This window comes from Lissotriton helveticus, chromosome 7 (genome assembly GCF_964261635.1).
Source record: "Lissotriton helveticus chromosome 7, aLisHel1.1, whole genome shotgun sequence".
NCBI classification, from domain to species: domain Eukaryota; kingdom Metazoa; phylum Chordata; class Amphibia; order Caudata; family Salamandridae; genus Lissotriton; species Lissotriton helveticus.
Genome location: NC_136068.1, coordinates 1,287,218,959 through 1,287,243,862, shown reverse-complemented (window position 1 = coordinate 1,287,243,862; position 24,904 = coordinate 1,287,218,959). Strand labels below are relative to the sequence as shown.

The window sequence follows — 24,904 nt, the reverse complement described above, 5'->3', positions numbered from 1 at the left end:
CTTCCCACTGTCCGTCATCCAAAGGGGGTTCGCCAGCACAGTGTTTCTGGTCGAGAAGAAAGGGGGCGGATCGTGCCTTGTTCTCAACCTGAAAGACTTCAACGGAGGGGTCGTTTACAGGCACTTCAAGATGGAAGGCATCCATCTGTTGCGGGATCTTCTTCGCGAGGGGGATTGGATGGTCCGTCTGGATCTCAAGGATGCATATCTGTCGATTCCAGTCTACGGCCCTCATCGTCGGTTCCTCCAGTTCCTCTGGAAGGGGCTTTGGTACGAGTATCAAGTTCTCCCGTTCGGCCTTTCGTCAGCACCTTGGTGCTTCACGAAGCTTCTGAGGCCAGTCGTGGAATATCTCCGAGCTCGGGGTGTGCGTCTGATTATTTATTTGGACGACATTCTAATTCTGGCAGATTGTCCTCGCAAACTCCTGACTCATCTGGAGTGGTCCATCGACCTATTGAATCTCTAGGTTTTCTGTTCAACATACAAAAATCCGCTTTGACACCGACGCAATCAATAGATTTTCTGGGTTTCAAGATCGACTCCATTGCTTGCCAGCTTCTCTTACCCAACCAGAAAATTCGATATATCAAGAGGGAGTTAGCTTCCGTTATTTCCAGACAGACTGTGTCATTGAGGTCGTTGGCACGTGTAGTAGGTCTGCTGGCATCCTCCATTCAGGCAATTTTCCCGGGTCCTCTGCATTACAGAGCAATGCAACGTCTGAAGATCCGACATCTCCGGAAAGGCCTCAGATATTCAGATCATATTCCTCTGTCAGAGGAGGTGAAGTGGGAGATGCAATGGTGGCTGGACCACATGGAGGCTTGGAATGGTCGGGCCCTATTCGGAGCATCGCCGGAACTGGTAATAGAGTCCGATGCCAGTCGCTGGGGGTGGGGAGCCCGGTGCGGTCCTGTCTCGACGGGGGGGTCGTTGGTCTCCTCAGGAACTATCTCTCCACATAAATTGCCTGGAACTCCTGGCGGGTTCCTTTGCGATCAAGTGTTTTACGCCACATCAGTCCAACTGCTGCATACTTCTCCGAATGGACAATGTGTCAGCAGTCCGCTACGTCAACAAGCTGGGCGGAACGCGGTCCAAGGTTCTAGCGGAGATAGCCAAGGATTTTTGGCATTATTGCCTGCAACAGAAGATCACTGTTATTGCAGAGTATCTTCCCGGCCGCAACAATCAGATTGCGGATTGGCACTCGAGACATCTTCGGGAATTCAGCGACTGGAGGCTTCACCCTCGCGTATTCCGTTCTCTTCTTCGGAGTTGGGGCCAGTGTCACATCGACCTGTTTGCCTCTCGCCTTAACACCCAGCTTCCACGGTTTTACAGTTGGAGGCCAGACCCGCTAGCCCTAGCCACGGATGCCTTTCTTCAGGCTTGGCAGTCGGCTCTCTGCTATGCGTTTCCCCCGTTCATGATGATCCCCAGAGTTCTGGCTTACACCAAGCGGTATCAGACAGATCTCATTACTCCGCTCTGGAGGGCTCAAGCGTGGTTCCCGGTTCTCCTGGAGATGTGTTGCGTGGTTCCAATCCTTCTTCCCCAGAAGTGGAATCTTTGCTGGACCCTCTCGAGGATCCGCATCCCCTGATTCTGTCCGGCACTCTCCAGTTGTTGGCGTGGCGGATTTCGGGGAACGTTGGTCCATCCCAGGCCTTTCGAGCGACGCTTCCAAATTCATTAGTGAGGCCTGGTCTCCCAATACTCACAAACGATACAAAGGAGCTTGGAAGCGTTGGTGTGATTGGTGTGTTCAACGGGAAGTTGATACCACTTCAGCAGATGTCTCCTTGATTATTAATTTCCTGGCGTCCCTAGCCTCTTCAGGTCTGGCCTATAGGACGGTCAACAATTTTTGTTCCGCCATTTCGGCGGGACATATCCAGATTGATTGTAAGCCCGCTGGTGAGCACCCTTTCATTTCCAAATTGCTTAAACGTATCCGTCTCATGAAACCACCGTGTCCTAAGTATGTCTCTTTATGGGATGTTTCCATCGTTTTGCGGTTTTTAGAGGCTTCGCCTCCTAACTCTTTGCTGTCCCACAAGCAGCTTTCGGCAAAGTTGACCATGTTGTTGTGTCTTGTTTCTTGCAAACGAGTGTCTGATGTTCGGGCATTGGACCTTGCGGGTCGCAGTTTTACGCCAGAGGGCGTTACATTTCGTATTTCCAGACGTACTAAATCTAATACTGTTTCGATTACCTATCCATCCTTTCCCACTCATCCCAACCTTTGCGTTGTGCAATGTGTCAAGGATTACGAAGTAAGTACTGCTTCTTTACGTTCAGATATGCAGGGTCAATTGTTGATTGCTTTGCAGAAACCATTTCGCCCTGTAACACCTGCTACATTAGCGCGCTGGGTACGATGGCTCATGTCAGAGGCTGGCATTGATGTGTCTGTTTTTGGTGCACATTCTGCGCGTGGGGCGATGGCTTCTAAAGCTTTCTCCATGGGTGTCTCTCTTTTTGACATTATGAAGGCCGCAGATTGGTCTTCTGACTCTGTTTTCAAAACGTTTTATTATAAACCAATCGATCATATTGCTTCTGTGGTGGTGGATCAGCTTTGAACAAGCATAATTGGAGCCTCCTGTCCTGACATAGAATTAAAAATTTGCAAACATACGTGACAAGAGTGTATTTTGCTATCCTTAATATACAACAATAACTTCCCTGCAGCAGGACGCCACAGCCACCATGCGTGCTGCATGTGGGGTGCTGCCGGCTGTACGTCTCTGAGTCATGGCAACCATATAAACATTCTGGTGTCTGCTCAGAGTACGTCAACAGACGACAATTAAACTGCCATAGAACGCGTCAATGAAGCCAAAAAGTGTGTATTGTTTAAATAAGAGCCCAAATAAGAAACAAACTGCTAAAAGTGTGGAATTAACAGCTATTACGAAATGTATTACTGCAAATGTAGATCACCAACAATAACTCAGTGGGTGAACCGTAGTTCGGATATCAGCCGCTATCATTATGAGCATTATGTATTTACATGTACGCATCTCAAAGTCATGTCAACAATGTCACCATTCAATAGGATGGTAAAGGTATGCAGCGAGAAACTAGAACTAGGATTGTATGTATCCTCCCAAAAAAAACAGAATGGTTTATATTGTAACTGGATCCTAAGTATGTAATGCAAGTCTAGATTTATGTACAGACAAGATAGAAAGGTCCATAGCTGTTTAAACCTATGCAATCTATGGAGTGGCCATATCTACAATAAGATACTAATGATAAATTGTCTAGACCTCACTAGAATATAATGGGGCCTGTACATATCCAGTGTATATAGTATAAATAGACTTAGATAGTACGTTGGTTTTGCTGAACATGGAAAGATACATCGACACCACATCTACATCTACCCATCCGATCGGCAGATTCTTTCTTTTCTCTTCGCCTTGTTGTGTTTCCTAACACCCTGCCTCACCTCTTTCCTCCCTCACTCTTTATCCTCCTCTTCTATTCCTTCCCTCTCTCCCCCGAATCTCTCTCCCCCTGTCTGCTTTTTCTTCCCTATACCTGAGCCATGCCTTTGTAACTCATGTATTTCCAGTAACTACGTACCTGAAACTGTTGTAACTATATAACTTTTGAAGCAATTGTACCGTCTCATGTACAAAGCGCTCTGATACCTCTGGGTTTAGCCAGCGCTATATAAAACTTTTCGAATAAATATAAAACTTTTTTTCAAATACACTTATGCCATGTTCAGGTGTCTCTCTTGACTGTCTGTTTGTTGGCTAGTACATATTGTCAATAGCAATTGCTAAATTTCATTTGTACCTCTTATTAGAGGAATCGTCATGGTGAGAGACTCTGTAGATGATTGAGTTGGACTATTCATATTGATCTTAGGTAAGATCTTTAATTTGATATTTTTTACTAGGCATCTCACTAGAGAGATGGGTGAGGGTGCACTTTGGTGATGTGGAAAGTTTATTTTTGATTCTTGTTTTACTATTTCACAGAGCCTTCTGACCTGCCACATTGACTGAATGCAGCATGGATTGATGGTCCAGAATTTAGGCCATCGTATCATTATTATTTCTATTTTTATTTCTACACTGTAGTTTTACACCACATGCCAACAGAGTGACATAAATTACTGACCCTAATGAATGCCTTGAACCTTACGGTCATGTAGGCAGAAACATGTTGACCACATAACGGGGTACATATCTATAACCCTGTATCACTAAGCTTTTATCCTCTATCTCGTAGGTAGGAAGAATAAAGTTGTTGCCCCTACTAAGTTAGTTTTAATACACATTCACACTCTTTATTTGTACTCTACTCCTCTCTATTCCCTTGAGGTATTGAATACATACATGCTTTAGACATACTCCTGTTCCTTCCCTTTTGGGAAGTTGTAGCCCACACTGGGAACCTTGCGGTCCCAGTGTGCTGGTGAAACCCAATGATGAAGCATGTCACCATCGGGTGAGTGAGGGTTTTCGTCCACAACATTATTGTGCCCTTTCCCCCACTAGTACCTTACATTGCTACCCTATATCCTGTGTGAGTAGTATATATAATCCATCACAGGATAGAACATTATTAACGATACAATAGTAAATCAAAGTAACAACCAGCAGTGACAAATTCCAACAAGCATTTGCAATGCAATAGGTCTCGCATTTGGTAAAGTTAGAGCTGTTGGGGCTGAAAATTACAATATTTTTTATTTTTGCTTTTTTATTTGCATTGAAGAAATCATACTTGTGTAGCGTTATTGCCATTGATATGACCATGTCCCACTGGAGAACAAGTCAATGGGAAATAGGTTATGAGGGAGGGGAGAAAAGAGTGATATGCTGCCTGAAAACAAAATGTAACAACATCCTGGAAAATCCAACCACTTTTCTGGAATGCAAGATCAAGTAAAGAATGTAAAATGTAAGCAGGAACATCATGGTTACCACGGGGCTCGCACACTGCTGTGATGTGCCGCTGGTGATGGAAAGGCGCAGGGAGATCTAAAACTGCAACTAAAATGTAAAGCGAGGTTCACTGATGCCTGGTTGTTTAAAACACTTAAAAGGGCTTTCGTTACCCTTGAATACCACATTTTAACATACAAAACATCCACAATGTACGACGATGAGCAGGGTAAGGAGCCTCTGATGAGAGCCTTGAACGTGCTCCCTTCTGCCCCCCTCCTTAACTCATCCGTGTCTCTGTCCCCGCAGGTGGAGGCATGCGGGTCGGGCTGCAGTACCAAGCAGTTGTTGCGGAGTACGATGCGGGTAAGTCTCGGAGAAGCCAGGATTAGCTTCTGAGTGGTGGTGCTAGTGGTAGCCTCGAACTCATTCTTTCTCTAGCATTGGATCTCGCATCAGTGGCACCTCCTGGTTGATTCTTGCTGTGACTGCCATCAAGGGCTATTTGCTCTTTTGGTACATATTAGTTGCAGGTGTGAAAACAGACTGTTGCAGGGTTATGCTATGACGTGTAACTTTATCTTTTTTATTCTTTGGCCTGTTCATGGGAGAAAGCGTGTTGTGCAAACGTGGTGTGACCCGGAGGGCGAACTACCTTACACTTTAAAGTTCTTTCCCTAATTGTCTATCGATCGTTCATGGTTGTCATTTTGGTATCGTGAGTGTATTAAAGGCACAGGAAGTAACTGATAAACAGTAACCATCATTCACAGCCCATGGTCGTTCCAGTCTCTGTTTGCTGTATTTTTTTATTAGACAACATCCAGTGGGAGCTTATGGAGGCGGAGTATTCAGAGGCAGGGGTGGGTTTGTCTGAAACCCCTCACTCCTCTTTGTGTCCTCCCCGATCAACCCTCCCGCCCCTCCCCCACCTGTTCGCGCACGCAGCGGCGCTCCAGTGGACTGGCCATGGCTGGGTACGATGAGAGGGGAAAGTTGCTAAGCGGTGGCCATGCAGCTCCGTGTACGAGAAGGGAGCACCACCAAGCATTACCATGCTCGAGAAGGGTGCCGAGCTCTTGGGCTCCAAGCGTCGTGTCTGTCACAACGCAGCCAATAATAAAACTTTGGCGACGCCCAGTGGGGGCCACAGCAACAATAGCAGCGCTGCCCCTGAGGGCGAACTGCCTTACACTTTAAAGTTCTTTCCCTAATTGTCTATCGATCGTTCATGGTTGTCATTTTGGTCTTGTGAGTGTATTAAAGGCACAGGAAGTAACTGATAACAGTAACCATAATTCACAGCCCATGGTCGTCCCAGTCTCTGTTTGCTGTATTTGTTTATTAGACCTAATACATCACCCAGATTCTGAACGAGGACCATTCCACCCTTTTCGTTAATAGCAGTTTTAAAAAAATTCTGTAATGAGTGATGATGTGTGTTAGTGTCTGGGTAAGGAGGGTTGATTCAAGATTGTCTGACGCCTTGTAGTGAGTACCCCAGACTGTCAGGAAGCAGAACATCATCTTTAACGAAGCGCTGCTGCCACATGACTGTGTGTGTGTGTGTGTGGCTTTGTGTGTGTGAGTGTGTGGCTCTGTGTGTGTGTGGCTCTGTGTGTAGCTCTGTGTGTGTGTGTGTGTAGCTCTCTGTGTGTGTGCGTTGCTCTGTGTGTGTGTGTGGTCTGTCTGTGTGTGTGTGTGGCTCTGTCTGTGTGTGGCTTTGTCTGTGTGTGGCTCTGTCTGTGTGTGTGAAGCTCTGTGTGTGTGTGTGTGTGTGGCTCTGTGTGTGTGTGGATCTGTGTGTGTGTGGCTCTATGTGTGTGGCTCTGTGTGTGTGTGGCTGTGTGTGTTTCTGTGTGTGTGTGGCTGTGTGTGTGTGTGTGTGGCTGTGTGTATGTGTGTGTGTGTGTGTGTGGCTGTGTGTGTGTGTGTGTAGCTGTGTGTGTGGCAGTGTGTGTGTGTGGCTCTGTGTGTGTGGCTCTGTTTGTGTGGCTCTGTGTGTGTGTGGCTCTGTGTGTGGCTCTGTGTGTGTGGCTCTGTGTGTCTGTGGCTGTGTGTGTGTGTGTGTGGCTGTGTGTGTGTGTGTGGTTGGGTGTGTGTGTGTGTGTGTGTGTGTGGCTCTGTGGCTCTCTGTGTGGGTGGAAATGCAATAGGTCTCGCATTTGCGAGAGATTAAGCTATTGGCATTGTAAATGACAATGCCATTTATGTATATCTTTTAAAAATAATGTCATGAGCAATGTCAATAGCTCTAACTTTAACAAAGACGAGACCATTGCATTGTAAATGCTTGTTTATTTAGAGACTCTGATGTTAAATCTATTGGTGGGTCAATATACCCCTACAGGTGGGCATTCAATTTTGCTTGTGTCACCTGCAATTGTGTAACTGGATCTAGGACTGGATACAGCCTTCATATTGAGGGGGAAGCACTGTGGGTGGGGGTGATTTAGTTCCATCTCCCACAGGAGAGGCACTGGAGCCATCTTGCTTACAAAATAATCTCCACATTGCCAAAGTACGTTCTCTTTTTCCCTGTGTATTTAGTTATAATGTATGAAAGAGTATGATCTATGATTTTCTCATCAAATGTACCTTCTTGGAGCAAACGACGTACATGCTCTTGTGTATTTTTAAACCAATTTTTGCAATTCTTATCTATTCTCCTACTCTGATGTACTTATATGAAGCGGAGTCTCTGCCATCTTGCTGTAAAAGAGGGCCGTTGCTAAGGCCAAACCACATTTTAGTCACTTGCTTTGTCTATAACTTCAGGGTCTGCCAAGGAGCAAGATTATGAGTAAGTTATCACCTACCCTTCATAATTGTGTCATTATCTTATAGTGTATATATGTATATATATATATATATATATATAAATATATATATATATATATATATATACATACACATATACATATATATATATATATATATTACCTACTGGCGGTCGCCAGTAGGTATATATAGTTAGGATTTTTTCTCTATGGGATTTTTGAAAATTCTATGTCAAATAACTTTGGCGTTTGTGGACGGAATTGGCTGAAATTTTCAGGAAAATGGCACATTTTGTTTCTGAGCAGCCCCTGAAAATTGGGGGGGGGGTTCGTCCAGGGGGGGTCGAGAAAAAAGGGGAGTCCCAAAACGTGTTTTTAACATTGAGTTTTCCATAGGGCGGTTGGCCTCACTTTTAGCCCGAACGGCTGAATGGATTTGCACGAAACTTGGCAAAATTGTAGGGACTGGTAGCCCGATGTGCCTTTTGTAGGTCTCAATATATGTGCTACAGTGGATTTTGAGAAATTAACGTTTAAAAAAAGATATATATCTGTAACAGCGGACCGGGCAGCGCTCCAGTACGCGTACTTTTCGCGCAACGGAGCTTTGTGAAGCGAAGCTGATTGGTTCTCCGGCGTCTGTAAACATTCCAAACAGTCCGTAGCGGCCGCCATCTTGTCTCTCGGTAGGATCGAGAGACAAGAGGAGGCCAAAGCGAAGGGGCAAATGACCATAAGGGGGCATAGTAGATCCTCGCTGACCCCCTAGGTTTGATGTGGAGGTTTTAAAAGGGCCCCGCGGGGCAAAAAAAATATAATAATAATAATAATCGAACGGCTGAATGGATTTGCACGAAACTTGGTAAAATATTAGGGACTGGTAGCCCGATGTGCCTTTGCTAGGTCTCAATATATGTGCTCCAGTGGATTTTGAGAAATTAACGTTCAAAAAAAGATATATATCTGTAACAGCGCTCCGCTTCGCGTAACGGAGGTTTGCGAAGCTGATTGGTCATTCTGTCACTGGGCTATAGTTGGGCTACATCTGGCTGATATTTGGGCTACATTTGTTTTTTTTGTCTCTGGCGGCCATCTTTGGGCTACATTGGGCTACATTGGGCTTCATTGGGCTTCATTGGGCTACATTGGGCTACATTTGGGCTCCAACATATATATAGGCCAATGTAGCCCAATATATATTTTTCAAAGTTAATTTTCGTAAAAACCACTGGAGCATATATCTTGAGACATAGCAAAGGCACATCGGGCTACCAGTCCCTACAATTTTGCCAAGTTTCGTGGAAATCCATTCAGCCGTTCGAGCTAAAAGTGAGTCCAACCGCCCTATGGAAATGAAGGAAATGAATGGGTAATTTGTAATTAGCAAATAGCTCATCGCAAACTAGGAATGGTAAAGAATCGCTATTTATTCCTTAAAGTTCGCTATTTAGGAAATGCAAAAAACTTTGATGATACATATGGCGGTTCATCTCTAACAAGATAAGAAGCATAGGGATAGATTTATGATGACTGGCGCATCACCAGGGATGTGTTAGTCATTCTGTGCCACTGTTCCGTCACCTATGGTGTGCTGCATTTACAATGCGGCGCATCATGGGGCAAAAACAGCACAGATGCGTGATGTATCTGTGCCGTAAAGGTGGCGCATTGCTGGAGTTGTATCGCAAGTGTGATGAAGCTCCAGCAAGGGTCGGGGGTGCCCCTGTCGCAGGGTTTCTGTTCTCACACAGAACTGTGGACAGAGGATTGGAACCTCGGCGAATTAGGGTGCCCCAAAACTCACCTTAGTAATCAAAAACTTCTTAGCAAGCTAGGTACAGTGTCACATTGGATATAACAAACTCTCAATGTTTAGACAATCCAGAATATGAACTTATAGTACCTCAGGATACGTGGAACTCATGAACAGTCGGTCGTTATATATTTCTTAGAAACCAGAACATGGAGTTAAGAAGAACACATGTGTATTTGAAATGTTTATTAACTAATGCCGTCTTCTCAGGCGTAGTATCTTAGATAATACAAGTACACATATTATCAGTAGCAAAATTACCAGCATAGTTACTAGTACATAAAAAGCGAATGGTGACAGTATGTTAACATGCTGTAAATGAATAAGAGTTAGCAACACTTATAAGCAGCCACGGGCCGTGGAGGGAGTTACGGTGGGGCAGGGAGGCGGGGAGGGGGAGGGGCAGGGTGGAGAGGGCTCCACCCTGCCCCTCCCCCTCCCCGCCTCCCTGCCCCACCGTAACTCCCTCCACGGCCCGCGGCTGCTTATATCTCACCCTCCCTAATACACATATTATATTATTTGCTAAGAAGGTCTGTTTGTGTTGGTTTAGGGCGTGCCCATACTTTAGTGTCTTAGATTTGAAGGAATCACATCAGCATACACCAGCTCTCTCTTCATGTGAACCGCATCAACTGTTGTGTATGTGTGTTCGGCAAAGCAATATAAAACCCGCCTCATGCCCAGAATTGGCAGAAGCTGCACTTATGTTATGAGTATGAAGTCGTGGAGATCAGACCTCATAACAATTCTGTATCGTGTTGTTCTTGAAACTTCAGCACTCGCTGTACAGATATAGTTTAACAAGCAAAGCAGATAGTAGAGCAATAACATATTATTCTCATGTAAACCACGATGAACTACTAGGTTGAAAGCTAAAGCAACAACTAAGTGTCGTGTGCAGAAGTTGCAAAAAAGGAAAAATGGCGTTTAAACCGGTAATGAGCCCATGCTAACTTAACACGGTGTAAAGATATCAAGGACCTAGATGACACCTCCCCATGATCCGGAAACGAACTGAATAAGATAATAGAAGTGCCATCTCATGAGAGCAGATTGCAACTTTATATGTGGACGGTCCGCAAGGTAAAACATTAAAAACTAGGAAAATTTAATGCTAAAGAAAAATAAAACAGCCAAGTACTTTATCGAGTCTTAAGCCAATAGGCAAGCTAAATAATAAAAACTTGACAAATAAGTCAATGAATTGTCAATGAAATGCTAGTACTCAGCATATCAAACATGAAAAAGGTCTATGACATAACTGTGTATGCAAAATAAGCTGCAACAGCCTCCAATAGGAAGTCACCGTCTTCATCCGAAAAGAGTTCAGCCATCCAATTTAAAAGCGGAAAAGAACATACGTGCTCTCCCAGCACCGGATCCTCTATCACCATCAGAGGACAGCTCGGTGGGTTTTCAAGAAAGCTCTGTTCCAAGAAAGACTGTGTTGCCGCCAGTAAATTCCAGGGACCAATTAGTCCATGCATCAATGCCACAGCCATAATCCTTTCGCCAGGACAAACCAACTCGTGAGTAATGATAGGAGTCATCAGCTGATTAAAGTCGACGTCAGGAGAAACCGGTCCGCAGAGACACAAATCAATGGCCCAATCGAAATCACAGGTCAGGCAGTGAAATACAGGCTGGACACAGGTGAAGTAGGAGAATCGAAAAGATAATCCATATGCCGTGCTTAATATCGCCAACGGCATTGTGCCATAATATTCTAGCATGCGATTGCGGAACAGTGTCAGCAGCTGCAGGGCGGGAGCTTGCACAGGAGGGACATCCATATTTAAAAATGTAAAAAAGCACAAGGGCGTCCGCTGGTAATGCAAGTAAAAATGGGAATCCACGCAGCAGAGTGGAAAAAATAGAATGAAAGAAAGCAGGGATGACTCCAAAGATTTTCTCAAATGAAGTCACGAGACCACTGGTAACAACTTTAAAAAAGTGCGCCAGGGCCTTTGTGGAGGACGCGTTAAAGATAGTCCGAACCATGTCGCTGAAATGCAAAGGCGAATCAGTATTTAAAAGGGTCTGCACCTCTGTATGGGTGTTCGCTATGTGAAGCACGAAAGTTTCACGGGCCGAACTCAAGGCCACCTCTCTCTGAGACAAAAGAGCTCTTATTCTTGCCATGCCGTTGAAATGTGCTCCCAAGGTTGGTATTTGTGGCCAGATTGAAAACTCCCTATGTTCATGTGTGGGAGGAAATAGAACATTTCTGCAGCAAATAACCCGTTCACTTACTGTTACGATAAAAGGAATACTTTTAATTAACCCAGAACAATCTTCATTATTGAGCATCAAATAACTACCATTTTCCAACAACTTGAACGTGGGGATGATAGCAGGAACTGGCGTGCCTTGCAACACGCAAGCCATATTTGGTCGGTGTTTGTTGCATGAACCGTGTAACTGTATGTGCCTACACATTAGTGAATGATCTGGCGTCTCAGTGCATTCCTCTCCATTCAGATAAACTTCTTGATCATCTTTGAAACATCTGTATGTGTATGGAAGCGACCAGACCTCATGAAGAAAAGCACTACCTAAAGGTTCATAACGACCTATTGGTATATATTTCATACAATTTGAAAACTTATATAAAGCAAAAGGCAGCGTTATTAAACCGTGGATAAGGCACGTTGCCAAAAAACCCGCAATCCTCTGCTGATGATGTCACTGAGCATGTCATGAATGATGTAATATGTGACATCATCAGCAGTGGATTACGGGTAATAGTATCTCTAGTTTACTCCCCTATAGCTGTCTTTCTTTTAACATAAGTGTCTGTTTCCTTCCCTTATACTTACTGTTCTTTTTTTTACAAAAAAATTTTTTGGTTCACTTCCGGTTCGCGTACCGGCGAGCGAACTGGGAAGCGAACTACGAGAAATAGAGGTTGGCACAGTTCCAAATATTGTACCAATTTTTTAATAACGGGGAGGTAGTTCTGAAAAGAACTTTTTTTTTTATTGTTTTTGTTGTTTTATATTTTTTTTATTATTTTTCTGAACATTTTTTTACTTTTTTTGAATTTTTCTGAACAGTTTTATATTTTTTTGGTTTTTTTTTGCAGGGGGCAATGAAAACGATTCATTGTAAAGGGCTCAACAGGAGCAACAAAACAAAAAAAAAGTATTTATTATTTGGGGCGTTTCGTACAAACTTGCATATGATAGTCAATAGCTCTGTTGATCAGAGTGATGCTTCTTTCTCCGTAGCAAATGAATCCATTGCAATGTACGCAGACGTGTTTTACTTCATGAAATCTCGTTTGAATATTTGGCACCATCTCCCTGCCCTCTGGTCCCGTTACTTCCGGTACAACAGATCTTCTGGCCATAATAGGGAGATTATCTAGGTCGTTACGAAACTGTGCAGCACTGTAGTTGTTAGGATGCCACCTAGTCATATGGCGATGCATTGTGTAGTTTCCGAAACTGTATTTTTTGTCGGTCCCTCTGGACAGTCTATCTTGACATATAAGGCAAGTTACGTATCTTGCATTTACTTTTTTCTGACCTTTGGGAATTTTAAAAAATTGCCAAATGAAGTTTTCTTTCCGGTGAGACGTCCTGGGCTCCTCAGGCAAAAAGTGCCTCTCTTCGTGCTCGTCGTCCTGTTCCTCTTCTTCCTCTTCTTGCTGAATTATAACTTGAGCAGGTGGTCCACTCTTCCTTGGATGTGGTGGAGGTGGTGGGGAAGCACCAGCTGAAGCTACTAAAGAAGCCATTGCTCACTGGTAACAAAGGGTCTTTCTCTCACAATGATGAAAGTCAGAGTGAGGAAAGAAGGAGGGATTTTCATCATTTGGGAAAAACAATAGTTCTCAACCAATGAAAAGTGTTCATTTTAGATTATATGACCTAGTCTTACATCATTAGGAAACCAAAAGTGAAATGAACCAATGAAAAGTGTTATTACCAAGTCACATGACCTGCTGTGTTTACGTTAAGCGCTTTGCAGGGCCTCCCGGTTTGCTTCCAGAAACCTGTGCTTTGCGACTCGGTAAGCGTACCAGTTCGCTAACGTAGCACGTCATATGACGTATCACGCGACAACGCGAAACGTCATGCGGACGGGAGGCGTCACGATGTTGTTTTCTAACGCGGCAGTTGCGGTAAAGAAACGTTTACCGGCTCGCGGTCTATTTCGCGGCATCAAGGTCAGCTAACGGGAAGCTTCCCGATTCGCGAAGCGGGAACGAAGAAAAAAAAATATTTAAATTTTTTTTTATTAATAAACATATAAAATATATTTTTGGATTTAAAGAAGAATACATTTTACAGCTACAGATATTAGCTGTTAAAAAACCAATGAAATTCACTGAAAAAACCATAGGTTATAGACCATATATAGTTAGGAATTAGCATTTATAAAACCTTGAAAATTCACTGAAAAAACCATAGGTTATAGACCATATATAGTTAGGAATTAGCATTTAGAAAACCTTATTTTACTCACACAAAACCATTGAAATTCCATATATAGTTAGTTGCACTAACTATATATCGCGCACCCGCAATCCACTGCTGATGATGTCACATATTACATCATTCATGACATGGTCAGTGACATCACTGATGACATCACTGATGACATCTCAAATGACATCACTGATGACATCACTGATGACATCTCATTTGACATCAATGACCACATCACTGATGATATCATTCATGTGACAATACAATGCATCTCCTCATATTTTAATATAACCTCTGTTTCACCCAGTGTTAAATACAGAGTATAATTTTTGAAACCATTGACACACCAATACTAGTTACTACATATGTACTCACTGATTCCTACGTCTACACACACATTCACTCATTCACCCATACAATCATTCATACATACAATCACTCATCTTTACAACACTATCATATGCACTCATACACCTATACAGACACTCACACTCTGCCACTCATCCATGGAGTTACTCACACACCTAGTCAGTCCTGTAAAGAATCAATCACACTTCCATTTTCTTGTCTATATAGTTAAACATAGAGCACCTTATATTTTCAAACATATACTAACACATACTTACCTTGTTATACAATCATTGATATAAGTACACATTGATCTGCACAGAGTCACACACCTCCCAGCCAGCCACACACACACTCAGTCTCCCATACAAATACTTGGACAATCAATCAATAACCCATATAGTTACTCATATAGCTATTGATCAACACATGCAACAGTTTACAGAACAACAGACATAATGATGCACAAATTAAGACAGTTTAGTCACTAACCCATGCACTCAGTGAGACACATTTAATCACTCACTCATACAGTCAGTCATGCACCTACTAAATCCTTCGTCCAGACACTTATACATCCACTCATTCTTCAATATGTAAGACATATTTAAACTTTACAGAAACATAAAATCACTGGATGTTGTTATCAGTGATGTCATCAGTGATGTCATTTGAGATGTCATCAGTGATGTCATCAGTGATGTCACTGACCATGTCATGAATGATGTAATATGTGACATCATCAGCAGTGGATTGCGGGTGCGCGATATATAGTTAGTGCAACTAACTATATATGGAATTTCAATGGTTTTGTGTGAGTAAAATAAGGTTTTCTAAATGCTAATTCCTAACTATATATGGTCTATAACCTATGGTTTTTTCAGTGAATTTTCAAGGTTTTGTAAATGCTAATTCCTAACTATATATGGTCTATAACCTATGGTTTTTTCAGTGAATATATATATATATATATATATATATATACAACTCTATTCCTCGTATTTTATCAGATGACACCATCTTTCTTTTCCTGTCACACACAACAAAACAAAAAAATGTGCAATCAAGAAAATATTGAAATCAGGTCCTTTACCCTAATTAGTATAAGCATAGTTTAAGAAATCATGTCAAGAAAAAGAAAAAAACAAATAATAATTAATAACTATGGGGCATATGTATCAACCGAATTTTGATTCGCAAACTCTGCGAATCGCAAAAAAGCAGCGTTTGCGACTCAAAAGTCAGAAAACGGTATGTATGAGGATAATCGCTTCGCAAATTTAAGGAATCGCAACATTTGCGATTCCTTAAGTTTGCGTAAGCATTTAAGGAATCGCAAATTGCGATTCCTTAAATGCTATGTATGAAGCACCCAAGTTGTGCGATTACTCATTAAGAAATCGCAAATTACCACCAACTTCCAAGTTGGTGGTAATTTGCAATTTTTTTCCCAAATGCACTTTTTGGCATTTGCAAAGGTACCATGTGGCGCACATACATGCCCTTAGGGCATGTATGTGCGCCATATGCGCACACATGTGCATTTCAGGGGTGCATCAGGGTGTCCTTATGGGACACTTGCACCCTTGAAATTATTCTCAATTTGCGATTCAAAATTGTGAATTGCAAATTGAGAATGACTTCCCATTTATTCCCATGGGCCTACTGGCCCAGAGAAATGAATAGGAAAGTATTCCTTAATTGCGATTTCGCAATTTGCTAATCGCAATTAAGGAATACTACGAATTCGCAAAAAATGTGATTTCTTTAATACATCCTGTTTTGCAATTCTCAAATAGCGATTTCTAAAAAATCGCTATTTGAGAATCGCAAATGAGGATGTTGATACATATGACCCCATGTACTTTACATACTTGACAATAGATTGGTAATATGTGGTTCAGTTGTCTTTTGTGTATAAAGTTATGCGAAAAAAGAGGAAAGGAAAGAGGTGATGGGCACTTTAAAAACAGAAGTTCTGGACCACACATAAAGTTATGGTCCTGTAGAAGGCTAACGTCGAAACGCGTTGACTATCCCTGTAAATACTGCACGAATGGTGAAAAAAATTATGAATTGAGCCCTGTGGTGCCGCTTGGTTCCTTCATTGCATCGAGAATAGCAGGAAGAAATCTTGGATATATATATAAATTGATACTTAATCATTTTTTAGACGTGCATTATACCCTATTCTCTTTGTGAAGGTGTACCCTGTATGTAAATAAATGAAACCTACAGGCCACGTGAGTCAGACACATCCAGGCCTAATTGTGCCACTACTTCACCTATTGTTAAATCAGGTGCTGAAAATATAATAGGTGGCTTAGAGAAGTCACTTCCAGATGACACTTGCACTACTTCATTATTATACACGTGTATGATTAACTGGGGCTATGGGGTGTCACTCTTCTCTAATGTCATCACTTACTGAGGGAAGGAAAAACTCAATATCCCTTAAAAACGAATTTTGAAATATATCTAAATTTGTGACTATTTCTGGACCATCACAATACACAATAATATTATCACTGAACATGAATCACACTACCCTAATGTCTAGTTATGTGCTGCTGCCCATGTTTTATCACATATTACTCAAGTCTTTTCTCACTTACCAGTGAAATCATACTCTTTCATACTTGTGAGTGCAAAACCTTCTTCGCACACCACCAGAGTGTCTGAACTTACTCAGAATAAGTCTATTGACACCAGTCTTGCGACTGACAGCAAGCACCGGCTTTCCAGCCTCGAGTTATTTGTTTTGCAGAGTTTTTATCTCAACCTGACAACATAACATATTATATTACTGAGCATTCATAATACAAATATCTACATTTCATTTTATAAAAACATAAGTAAGCCGTACATTTTATATCTTACAATGACAAATTCTACCATCTAGATGTTGCAAACTGCAATTCTAGGCATTTCTAAGCATCTCACATATACATTTCCTTTCATAAAAACATGCATGAAATATTCATAATTTCACACGTATCGAAATATGAAGAATTCTACCCTTGTAGATATTACAATCTAGGCATACCCTAGTATTTATCCTCTAGATCTCATAACCTAATCTACCTCACATTTCATATTGCTTTGCAATATGAAGAATTCTACCCTTCTAGATATTATAATCTAGGCTCATATTCTACACTTCTTTACTCCCTATGTTTAGTGCCAGCTAGCAATGCATATATATATATATATATATATATATATATATATATTTTTTTTTTTAAACAATAGGTTTACAGAGTTCGAACTGGTGCCTCACATATATGTCGGCAACTTCAGGGGTTTCTGCTCTAGTGAATAGACAGACCTTTTTTTTAATAAAAAATGATGTCTGCATACCTGTGTTTCTGCAGAAAAACGTGTATTCCGCAACGGCAGGGCTCCTTGATCCCTCAGTTGCAGTTGACGTAGCACAACCTGATCTCCTGGCTCGCTCGCCACTTGTTTAGCTACGATGAATAAACAGAGGCCCAGTTGGCAATATCATACACTGGGGTTTTAATTCTAATAATGCGACCAGTAGACACAAACGCAAGCCTTCCCTAGCAGACACTCTACTGGTCTCTCAAAAATCCTCTGCAAATGGCCCATATTTATAGGCCTTTGATACTCATATTTATTTAATTCATACTTGTAAAGCGCGAACAAATCATCCCCTTAAAAGTTTCAAGGTGCTGGGGGCCATCGGTAAACTATTGCCCAGAATCACATGATGCTGAGCTAAGCTGGCGCCGGGGATCAAACCATGAGCCCTGTTCCATAGTTTGCTGTTCTAAAATCAATGGAAATCACAGATTATCTGTACCTCATGTTACTGTTTATATGATTTCCTTTAACATAAAGCATGTCTTAAAAATATAAACTATACTAGGTTACAAAAATACATTTAAGACTAATATAGTATATCTTTTGAAATACTCCACCGCACCATATGTAAACTCTAATCTTTTACATCCATTAATTGTTTTCTCATGTCAGAAACCCCTAACCCCTGATCCAATTTTGTCTAATATATTTTCCAACTTAGGTTTCTCTGACTTCTGTTAAATTTAACGTCAGATTCCAAAGCGGTCATGAGGTAGCTTTCTCACCATTTCAGAACTGCTAATGTGTTTACACATTCCAATACATCTTATTTACAATTTTAACCTACTAAGCCACATGTCCATTAGTCTTCTTTTGTTTTGACCTTTTTGTGATTCCTTTACCAGACTTCCCATTTTTATGGATGTAAATCTGTCTAATGCCCACATTCTTTACCATACCAATGTATTTTTAAACAGTAAATATTCTATGAACACGTCTGCTTTTAAAATTGAGTTTATGTTCTTGGACTAACTTTAACCCTAGTGATGTTTACCCACCTCCCAGCATTGAAAACTAATGTATTTAAATTCTTATTTCACAGTTTCACTTCCCTACAGACCTACACATTCTCCCTAACAGATATATATTATATAGATGTGACCTATAAACTGAAAGCATGTGATGCAGAAAAAAACTTGAATGAACAGTTTAGCTCTGATGTGCATTCCTCTTTTGTAAACAAAAAAGAACCTCCTGCCCCGTAATTTTTTACCCTATCAACGTGTATTGATCTTTAACTAAATATACTGTTCCTTCAAGCTTTGCTGGCATCTGAGGTGGGGTCTATGTATGTTTCAGATTCTCCTTAAGACCATAAAGGGCTCTTGGTGGAAGATTGTTTAAGTAAACCAAAGAACAAAGTAAGAGAGACCCAAGTTGCCATAAGAACCTCAGAAAAGAAGACAAAAAAATAGAAAACACAAATAAGCATGAAGGGAACTTCTTGGGTGTAATGAGTATCCTTTCAGTGAGTAGGAGCTGAGTCAAGCCTAAGGAACATTTCTTCTTGTTCATCCAATTGCACCTAGGAGATAAATGGCAGCTGGTTAAAGCCATGGTTTATTCTGGAGTTATTGGCATATTCATGAATGAAACCTTAGCAAAGGAGCTGCAGCTTATTTTCGTAACGAAATCCATGCCAGAAGCAGTAGCTGTGGATGGATGGGATCTGGCTTCGGGTCCCATTTGCTTCCATACTGAAGAAGTGGAAGTGCTCAGCGAAGACACCCATTTTGAAACTCTCCGCTTGAACTTCATGAGAGCCCCTCAATATGGAATAATATTAGGTCTTCCATGGTTGAGGAAACACAACCCCGCAATTGATTGGGTAGTTAGTTCTCTTGTTTTGAACTTGACTTTCTGTACTGAACATTGCCTGGAAGTACATAACAATCCTGTTAGGCGATAACAACAGGACATGTTATAGCCACGGGTGCCGAGAAAGATATCACCCACGCAGAACAGTATGATGCTTACTGGCAAATGTTATGTGAACAACAAGCAGAAGTCTTACCTCTGCACAGGTCTTCCGACTGCTAAATAGATCTGGTTCCATGAGTAGTGGTCTCATATGGGAGACTATACTCATTAATGGAGCTGGAGAATAATCAACTGTGGCAATACTTAGAGAAATACCAAGCGAATGGATTCATACGTCCTTCCAAGTCTCCACTAGCCTCACCTCTGTTTTTCATCCCTTAAGCAAATGCTGAATTGAGGATTTGTATTGACTTTAGAGCCCTGAAAAATGTAAGCATGAAAAATCGTTATCCCTTACCATTTATTCCTATCCTGGATCAAGTAAAGAAGGAAGTGATTTACACCAAGTAAGACCTGAAGGGTGCATATCATGTGGTGGGAAGGAGACACGGCGATAAGTGGAAGACAGCGTTCAAAACCAGATACGGTTTGTTTGAATATATGGTTATGCCATTTGGACTCTGCTACGCTCCCGCTGCGTTTCAATAGATTTTAAATGACGTATCAATAGAATCTTTGGACATCTTTGCGATTGTCTATATGGACCATATTCTGATTTATTTTTCCTGTGTTGGTATACATAGCTACCATGTACGCGGAGTGCTCAAAGCCCTACTTCAGAATGACATGTTTCGTAAACTCTGCAAATGTGAGTTTCAGTTGGTGAAAGTTGAGTTTCTAGGAGTGATGCTCTCGGCTGAGGGACAAGAAATGGCTAAACGCAAGATTCAAGCCATAAAAGATTGGCCCATATCTAAAACTGTTTGTGAACTGCAATGCTTTCTGGGATTTGCACATTTCTACTGAAGATTCATTGATCACTTTTCAAAGGTGGTTTCTCTCATTATGAAGCTATTGAGAAAGAATTCATCTTTCGTTTGGACGACCGGAGCTCAGGAGTCATTCTGCCTGTTGATGGGAGCGGTATTTTTGCAAAGGCATGAAACAGGACAAATGCATCTGGTGGCTTATATGTCAAGGAACCTAAATGCAGCAGAGATCCATTTTACCATAGCGGAGAAAAAATTGCTAACCATCAGAAACGCCTTCCGTAAATGGAGACATTATCTAACGGGAGCCAAACACCTGATGATTTGCAGAATTTAACTTCATTGTAACTTATCGACCTGGGATCGGAGGTAGAAAAGTGGATGCCCTAACCCAACAAGAAACCATGAAGGGGCTTGGTGAGACGAAAGTTAAGCCATCATAGATCCTCAACGAGTGGTGTGTTTTCTCCAGATGGATCAATTCCTGGAGAGAGTAGCACATGCAACAAAGAAACCGGTGTGGTTATCTACTAAGAACACTTGTAAACAACAAGAGAGGTAGGGTTAAAGAGACACGCCTCCACCCCAATTACATTTATATATAACAACGAAGGAGTGACTATGAATAGTGGCAAAAGCACGTAAGGCTAGTGTCTTCAACCAAAGAAAAGGAAGAAACGTGAAATGTGACAAAGTGTACCCAAAAAAACACTAAAGGTTTTTTAAGAAAACCCTCACTCACCCACCTAGTGGTCGACATGCTTCATCATCGGGATCCACCGGGCGGGCCGAGTGCCTACCCGGTGTGCTACGACACCTGCAATTGCAGTGGAGCTGGTTTTTCGTGAGTGTAATAGTGATATAGGTGATAAAGTGTGATTAAGATAGAGAGAACTGTAGCCAAAAAGTAATTTTAATATAGGCATAGTGCGCTCTAGGTTAAAATCAGGTAAGGACAAAAGATTGGCTTTTAGTTAGAGCCAACTGTGTCCAGGTGATCAAAAGGTCGACATGTTTCTGCTCAAAATAGCCAAATCGGCTGAGCTTTCATCAGGACCACAATAAATAGTGAAAGAAGAAACCACTGGGCGGTGTACACGCGCTAAGGCTTACCCTAACCTCAGTGGTGAGTGTGAAAAATATTTCAAAAATTGTATAACTCACAATTTTGTACCGGACTAACCTGGCCTTTCCAGGTGTCCGAACCTGTAAAGAAAGAAAACAGGACATACAAACACAAACAACACTTAAGTATGCATGCACCCATTTTTATACAGGTCTTAGCTGAGTTTCATTGGCAACCTATATTAATGTTCATATCACACTTCTTACACCAAATGGTGACCATTTGCAACCCCCGCTAGATTATGCCATGGGCGTCTTTTTTTATTTTTTTTACCACAGTATCCATTGTTTACAAATACGGGTCTTAATAAGGAATTTAATATGCCCTTACTCATGTGCTCCTTCAGAGAGTCACAGCACATACGTCATAATTACTGACGCGTTTAAGTTTTTTAGAAGTTTAAAAACGTTGTGTGCAGATCAAAGCCTCAAAAGATATATGTAATGAGTCCCTTAAGCAAAACTTGCGAACACCCGAGCATGCAGATATGGCCCAAAAAGAGAAAAAATGGAGTGAAGCAAAAAAACTTTTTGCGTGAATACAAGTCGCGCTTCACTTCATGGGACAGGTGGTGGGGGTTACTTCACGTTGGAGGTACTACAAGAAAGAATGGTCAAGTAATCAATTGGAGCTGATGAAGGGACAAGAATCCACGCTTCACAGGACAAGAGAAAACAAGTCACCTCTTACTTACTTCACTCCAAACGCCTCCCCACTTGGAACCTGGGTTGTTCGCTTCCACCGCCCGAATGTTAAGGGTTGTGCCTGCACGGGGCGTTAAAGTAACGGTATGCTGCAAGTGCGTGGTTACGTAGGAGGACCCACCCTGGTGACATCACGGGTCCTCGAAACAACTTTACCGTGTTAGTTGTGGTAAATGTCATAAAAAGGTGTATAAAGAATGAGGACCTATCATTCTCGGAGATCTTATACCAAACGCTCCAAATGTTTCAGTGAGAGGGGCACTGCGTGACTCATGATCGGAACATTGCCTCTTTGTGAATATCAATGTGTACAAGAAGGAGGTCACGTGATGATGGTGTCATCGTGACTACGGAACTCGGAGAGTTTCTTAAAGCTTGAGTAATATTACACTTAGAATGTTAGGTTGAATAAAAAAGCTTTATTGTTTTTACGTTGCCACAGGACACAAAGTCCAACAAAAGTATCGCGGACCACAATCCCATAAGAAATTTAAACCGCGGTAATTGTAGCATAAATAAGAAAGTAAAATGTCTGTGGGGGCCAAAGTATCTGAAGCTCTTTGTCTATATCGAGAGTCTTGTACACTCAGCTCCGAATATTGGAAAAGGAGGGGGGTGGTGGTGGTGGGGGTTGCCCAGATCATAATCGTGAGTGTGCTTCTCTGCCAAACACCACGACATCAGGGGAATCACGTGATAGATGGTTCATGAAGCAAGTCACTGGTAGGCTGCAGAAAAACCAGAACTCTATAGTATTTATATTGTCACTGGACCTCAAAAGTACCGCGACCCCCCTAAATGGAATATTTCAACCAAACTTTATTATGCCGCTTTACTGAAGCAGAGAAGGACAAAGTGCTCCGTGGCCCCACCCAAAAAATTTATAAGGTGGCAGAAAATTGAGGTTTTTAGACAGTTATTACACATAAAAGTTCAGCTATTTGGAGTGCCATGGCTTGAAATAAAGATATATATCTCTAATGGAGAATTTAACTATTTTCTCGTAATTCAGTGGTTAATAACAGATATATATCACTGACCACTAAATTGATTTCAGTACTGGTAAATCAATGGTTGATTTTTCCTAAAGTGTAATTTATAAGGGAAACATCCTTTACAACGCAAATTTTACAACGCACTACCATTACGACGCAACTATTACAACGCAAGTCATTACAACAACTTGCGCTGGAGGGCGCTCTAGGATAGGGAATAGTATGGTTGGCTTGTATGAAGTGTGCAGTGAGTTTGTTGGTAGTCTTTTTACATCTCACATTACTGCGATGTTCGCCAGTACGCAACTTAATGCGTCTCGTAGTCATTCCTACATAACGTATGCCACAAGGACACGTAACCAGGTAGACTACGTTACACGAGTTGCAATTTGTGTGTTGGCGTAACAACCATCGCTTGCCTGGTTCAAGATCCAGAGTTTTTGTGGAGGATGTAAGATGGCATACACTACATCCCCCACAGGGGTAATGCCCCAAGACTGGAGGGAGACCCCATGTAGTGAGTACAGTGTCATTGGTAGAGTCTGGTGGGTTAACTGGGCGAGAGTGGACCAGAGAGTCCCTCAAGCTTCTGGCTCTCTTGTAAGAGAAAAGCGGCTTGTCCCACTTATGATTGTTACTTGTGAGGATCCGCCAGTGCTTATTGATGGAGCAAATTACTGTGTTCGACAAGGAGTTATAAGTCATAACACATGTAAGGGGGATCTGCTCCTCCTGTGTCCTAGGATTGTCTTCCAACAGAGTACCTTCCAACAGAGTACCTCCAACGTGAAGTAACCCCCACCAAATGTCCCATGAAGTGAAGCGCGAATTGTATTCACGTAAAAATTTTGTGCTTCACTCCATTTTTTCTCTCTTTGGGCCATATCTGCATGCTCGGGTGTTCGCAATTTTTGCTTAAGGGACTCATTACATATATCTTTTGAGGCTTTGATCTGCACACAACGTTTTTAAACTTCTAAAAAATTAAACGCGTCAGTAATTATGACGTATGTGCTGTGACTCTCTGAAGGAGCACATGAGTAAGGGCATATTAAATTCCTTATTAAGACCCGTATTTGTAAACAATGGATACTGTGGTAAAAAAATTAAAATAATCTAGCGGGGGTTGCAAATGGTCACCATTTGGTGTAAGAAGCGTGATATGCACATTAATCTGGGTTGCCAATAAAACTCAGCTAAGACCTGTATAAAAATGGGTGCATGCATACTTAAGTGTTGTTTGTGTTTGTATGTCCTGTTTTCTTTCTTTACAGGTTCGGACACCTGGAAAGGCCAGGTTAGTCCGGTACAAAATTGTGAGTTATACAATTTGTGAAATATTTTTCAGACTCACCACTGAGGTTAGGGTACGCCTTAGCATGTGTATACCGCCCTGTGGTTTCTTCTTTCATTATTTTATTGTGGTCCTGATGAAAGCTCAGCCGATTTGGCTATTTTGAGCAGAAACATGTCGACCTTTTGATCACCTGGACACAGTTGGCTCTAACTAAAAGCCAATCTTTTGTCCTTACCTGATTTTAACCTAGAGCGCACTGTGCCTATATTAAAATTATTTTTTGGCTACAGTTCTCTCTATCTTAATCACACTTTATCACCTATTTCACTATTACACTCACGAAAAACCA

General features: G+C 41.8%; 1 long non-coding RNA gene across 1 annotated transcript in view; it reads left to right on the top strand.

Moving 5' to 3' along the window:
* Positions 1 to 5,223: 5,223 nt before the first annotated feature.
* The window catches only part of LOC144767346 (uncharacterized), a 98,509-nt gene continuing 78,828 nt past the window's right edge, over positions 5,224 to 24,904 (top strand). The window contains exon 1 of the long non-coding RNA XR_013598159.1: positions 5,224 to 5,282. This is a non-coding gene — a long non-coding RNA (uncharacterized LOC144767346). The remainder of the gene's footprint in view (positions 5,283 to 24,904) is intronic.